This window comes from Nicotiana tomentosiformis, chromosome 10 (genome assembly GCF_000390325.3).
Source record: "Nicotiana tomentosiformis chromosome 10, ASM39032v3, whole genome shotgun sequence".
NCBI classification, from domain to species: Eukaryota; Viridiplantae; Streptophyta; class Magnoliopsida; order Solanales; family Solanaceae; genus Nicotiana; species Nicotiana tomentosiformis.
Window position 1 is genome coordinate 61,807,170 of NC_090821.1, and position 6,176 is coordinate 61,813,345.

The window sequence follows — 6,176 nt, forward strand, 5'->3', positions numbered from 1 at the left end:
TTAATTTTTAATTTTAAAATTGTGAGCTCGTCTAATCTAATTAAACTTTAAAAATTAGTCAAATTAACTCGCGAGGAAAATATAATAATTAATTTGGGACGGGAAAGTAGTATTTTTCTTATTTGTCTCTGCTTCCTAGTCATACCCCTCAAAAGTCCGAATATTCAGCCGTTATTGCTCTCTCATCTTCCTCGTTTGTCCACTTGTCCGTTCATAAACTCATTATTATATTCATTTCCCCTCCCCCACAACACCCTCTTCAATTTTATATTCTTTGTGCTTGTTTCTTGGAGTTTTTTTTTCCAACTATATTTTACACAGTCAACTCTTTTTTAATTAACATTTTGACGAATGTTTGCGGATAGAATTTCTCGCTCGTAAAAAACATGAGTTAGTGACCGACAAATTATGTAGCTAAATAAAAAAAATTATCGCTAATCCTATTTAGTAACAAATTAGCGATAAATTATCAAGAAATTCTATTAGCTATAAGTAATATAACGATAGATTAAAGACAAAGTTCATAGTTAATTTCAATTTTGTTTTTGTGTCTTTACCTTGGTTTTGTTTTCCAAGACCTCCATTTAAGTGTAAACACTTCATTTTTGTCATATTGGGATTTGGTTTTGTCCTAGGTTAACTAGGAGATTTTATAGCCCCACTATAGCCTCAAGAAACACGCAATTTAATTCAGTGACTGTCCACCAACTAGTACGAGTAGTTGGTTCTTGCGCTGATACTTATTTCGGAAAATTAAGGAAGAAATAATTATTTGCAAGAAAGATTAATGTGGTGAAAATTTAATAATACATAAACATTAATTAGTCATATAACTCTTACTATTATGGTTTTCTTAACGAGTGCGTAAACAAATACTACCGTGAGAACCAAATTGGAGTAGAGGGAGTATCATATCTGCCCAAAATTCAATCCGGGAAATTTTCAGCGGCCTAGACAGGATTTGAAATTTATGTGTTTAAGATTTTAATTTTTTTAATTTATTAGGTTCTAGATTAATACGTTATATATATTTAATAATTTTGTTTAGATAAATATAGAGTTTGAACCAAATCTACTGGCTTCGGGTTAGCTCCCCCCACCCCCACCCCCACCCCACCCCCCAAAAATTCTAGTATTTTCTATCGGATATATCTATAGGACTAAATATAAGAGCCCGTTTGGACATAAGAAATTTTTTCTTTTTTTCCAAAAAAAACCACTTTTTTTGAAATCAGTGTTTGTTCATAAAATTTTCAATTTTTACTTGAAGATGCATTTTGAAAATTTTCGAAAATTTGAAAAACTCCAAAAAATTATTTTTCAGAATTTTCACTCAAATCACTCACAAAACTTTAAAAATAACCCAAAATTATATTCATGTCCAAACACAACTCTAAATTTCAAATACCATTTTCACTTGTAAAATAATTTTCCCCTATTTTAAAATTTTACAATTCTTATGTCCAAACACCCACTTAATGTATTGCATTTCAATGGACATTAGCTCTTCAAAATTATTCCCTTAAAAGTTGAAATTGGAGGACTACCGATTTTAGTTAATTTTATAAGCTAACAAATAGGTTCTTTTTTCTTTCCTTATTGACGCCTCGGAATAATTAAGTTATATATATAATTGGGTGTTTAAACCAAGCTAATAAATATAAGATATATATTGTACACTTAATTATGATTAAATAATATAATTTTTAATTTAATTTATTGATTCTTAAAGTTAATTATTTAGTTAGGGGTAAGGATAACAAAGAGAGTGCATATGCATATGAAATATTGCTATGTAATCTTTACATAGAAGGGAAATTTCATTATTGATGACTAAAAAGGTACCATGATTAAATGCATTCCCTTTTTGTATTTGACAAGACAGAGTCACTTGCTTAGTAAATTGATCAAATATGGGAAAGATAGAAAACAAACAATTATTCTTGCATTACCAACCTTTGAGAAAATGACTCTTGTATCTGTGTAGTGATTTTATTGGTTAGGACAGATAGGACAATTAGTAGCAGAAGTTAGTTACTTTCTATTGCTTTTATAGTAAAAAATCTAAATAAAAAAGTTGTTTGGTTCACAAAGCATTTCACGTTGATGCAAAATTAGCGGAAGAGCTGTATCCAAAGATGTGATGTAGATAGCCTACTCTAATACAAGTATTAGTGATTGTTTTCACGGATCGAACCATTGATCAATAGGTGATATGGAAACAACTTATCATTATTAATATTTTTGGGTGATAGATAGATCAAATTGTATATACAAAAGTCCTGCGCCCTCCACGCTTGGAAGATTTGCGAACCTTAATGTTTCCCCAAGTCTCCCCTTCAACTTTGATCAATAATAAAAATCAATAAACGGATCTACCATATAATTGCACGGTGTTGTTTCTCAAGGAAACAATATTAAAATTAGAATCTTTACACAAATAATTGATCGAATTTATTATTTATTTTTTTAATCGATATACATAAATTATACATAATTATGTAATATTATGCATCCATTGACTATTTTTAATTTGAACATCTGAATGACTAACTATTTAGAATAATTCTTTTTAAAAACTAACTAAAATTGATTCCTATTTACACCAAATCCTCATGAATTTTCTTATTGGCATCGTTTGCAATGAAATCCATTTTGGAAGGTGCTAAGGCCCACATGTAAGAGTGCGGAACCAAAGTGTTACTTTTTTGGACTCAAAGCATAAAAATAGGTAAAAAAAATCAACTGATGATCAATTTATATATAACTCAGGGGTTGAATGCGCTATACATTAACGGCACGTTTGTCCGTTAAAGTATAGCGCATGCAACCCATACGCTATATCTGAACTTTACAAACCCACCAATAATTGAGGCTATAACGCATGCAGAGCGTATTATACATGCGCTATACCCTCAATTATTGTACTCCCGCATTGGTTTTTTGCTTATTTAAGGAGTTTCATTATTTCGTTAAAAATCCATTCAAGATCGTCCAGGTCTTCCGAAATATTTATTTGCTTAACTTCTTTTGCATTTTGTCATAATGTTCGAAGAGCGAAAAATTAGGGTTGCATTATATTGGGGGGTGGGGGGTGAGGTTGTCGTGGAGAATAACTCAGTACGCTATAGTTATTTTTTACAGTGTATTATTAAGTTGCAACTTACAATGGAGTACGATAGATTGGCTTCGTTATTATGTAAAAAAATGAGTGTGAGAAAACATTCGGTTAATATTAAAGTAACCCAAAGATATTTGTATTCTGTTACTCCGCAAGGGATTGCTTGTTATGCTGAGTTTAACATCGAAAACGATGAAACTCTGACATATTTTTTGAGGACTCCAGATGAATACCGGGAACTTCTTGTGATAAAAATATTGGAAATGTACGTTAAGTCTGAAGACGTTCGCAATATTGAGGTTCCGCAAGATAGGGATAACCATCATTCATCGGGTGGTTTTTTTGGAGCAGTTTTATCCGAACAGATTCCGTTTGAGAGAGTTTGGCCAGATCTAAACTTATCTCTCCGGGCGAATGAGGAGCGAGGATATAATTTCTCCTCAAGTTTACATAATCCACAAGCCGGGTGGCAAATTTTAATTTTCCTTTATATTACTATATTTTTTATATATATTATATTTGTATTAACACTCATATATTCCAAAGGGGGTATCGTCCGGATATGAATTTTATAAGTTATGAACCAACCGACAGTTAGAATATGCCCAGTTTTGGTGTGTTGGATCATGGTGGTCCATCCGGGAGTCATCAGCAACAGGATAATGTGCATCATAAGATAGTAACAGATTATGGTTTGTGAGTTAAGTGATAAGGTTTATGTATAATATTTGGATGAAATTGATAAACTCATTATTTTATTGATTGTGCAGTGAAAACGAGCAACTTGAAGGTCTTGTCCTTACTCAATTGCCCGAAGACGATATATTTAATCAGGATCTGGAAGATGCATAGAGTGAGGAAGATGATAATGATTATGACAACAATGTTGATAAGTCTAGAGATGACACACCCTTCCATGCTGAGGGTAATGATGATGAGGATGAGAATGATGAACCTGATTTGCCGAGGGAGCACGATGCCACCAATGAGCATGCTCTATATATGTAGACTTTACCTCCCGTTAGACCCAGAGTGTACGAGTCACATGTGCCCTTGCTCAAAGGGGCTTCCATACCTTGATCAGTTGCCCAGTTTGCCAGATGTGGATGCCCTCACAAGGGATCTTGACAACATTCAGACAACAATATGGGATGATTCTAGACCAACGGTGTTGTCAAAGAATATGTTTTTTGCTGATAAAGCGCGCCTAAGCAGGGCGATGCGAATGTACAGCATAAAAGAGTGTCGTGAGATCGTGGTTCATGAGTCATCTTCGGAAGTATACAAGGTTATTTGTCGTAGATGGTTTCAAGGTTGTACATGGATTCTGCGTGCAAGAAAGTTGAAAACAAATATATGGATTGTGGGGAAATACATTGGCACCCACACTTGTGATATGGACACATTCAGTGGGAATCATTTTAACTTGAATGTTGACTTGATTTCTCTTGTCTTGATTTCACACATTGAATTGTCCATAAGGTACAAGATTAAAGAGTGTATAACATTTGTCCACCAGGTATATGGATGTACCATTACCAAAAGAAAGGCATTTCTCGGGCGTAAACGTGCGTTTGAGATTGTTTATGGTAACTGGGATAAGTCATTGCCGCTCTACCCAGGTACATGGCTGCATTGCAACACTTTAACCCCAGGACTGTTGTTGAATGGAAGTTTGAGTGGAGTCCGAAAATATAAGAATTCATATTCAGATATGTGTTCTGGGCATTTAAACCAGCCATTGATGGTTTTGTGCATTGTCGGTCGGTAATATCCATAAATGGCACTCGTGTCTATGGAAAGTATGATATTAAGTTGTTGATCGCTATTGCAGTAAATGCTAATAGAAGCATATTTCACCTCGCATTTGCTATTTGTGCCAATGAAAGCCAAGAGACATGGACATTATTTTTGAATCACTTGAAGTAGCACGCTCTCAGACAGCGTTCAGGTATTTATCTAATATCTGATCGGCATGGTGATATTTTAAGTTCTGTACAGAATTTGTGTGCATGGAAGGAACCGTATACCTACCACCGTTACTATGTTAGGCACTTGAAGGCCAATTTCCATAGGGCTCATCCGAACAAGAACTTACACGATTTAATGTGGAGGCTACAACAAATCACCAAGAGTGTAAATTCAGGAGGCGAATGGAATTGATTAGGCAGGAAGACCCAGAAGCTTATCGTTGGTTGATGCGACATGAGCTTGACAAGTGGACTTTGCATAAGGATGGTGGTAGAGGATGGGAAATTTTGACTACAAATGTATCGGAGCCTTTCAACGGGTTGTTGAAGTCTGCACGTGGATTGCCTATCACTGCCATGGTGCGGATGTCATTCAAGAAGATGGCGGAGAGGTTTGTTGAAAGATCCAAAGATGCATCGTCATTGATAGAAAGAGGTGTTGAATTTATACCACAACCAACGAAATGATTTGAGAAATATAGGAAGCGAACACAGTGGCATACATTTTGCAGTATTGCAGCGAGCAAAATATTTTTGAAATTCGCACTGGTCTGCATCAAAACTATGGTAATAATACCCATACCATCAATAAATCTAGAAGATTATGTTCATATGGGAAATGTTCGATCTATCACTTGCCATGAAGTGCTTTCAACATACAGGTTTTGCGGCGACGAGGTACGTTGATGGCGACGAGGTACGTTGATAAAGAATATAGTATTGCTGCATACGTAAACACCTATAGTGTCACCACATCTCTATCATAGCCATGATCAGCGCTCAGTCGAACTGCAACCAGCCGATCTCTATGATCTTGTAAAAATCCGTCCGCTGAAGGTGTCTAACTGTACGGGGATACAGTGGGTGGTCCCTAATAAATTCCCACAGATCGTCTATACGTCTGGGGTGGAAAGTCTGGGACAGACATTGCCCATCCTAGATGTGTGAAGACCTATGGTTGCCCTGAAGCACCAGTAGCTCTCCAGATGCAGGTCCGGGATGCACAGGGGGAAGCTCCATGACGATGTATGTAAAATGAACAATATTAATTAAAGTATTTTTGTATTTAATCATTTAACATCTTT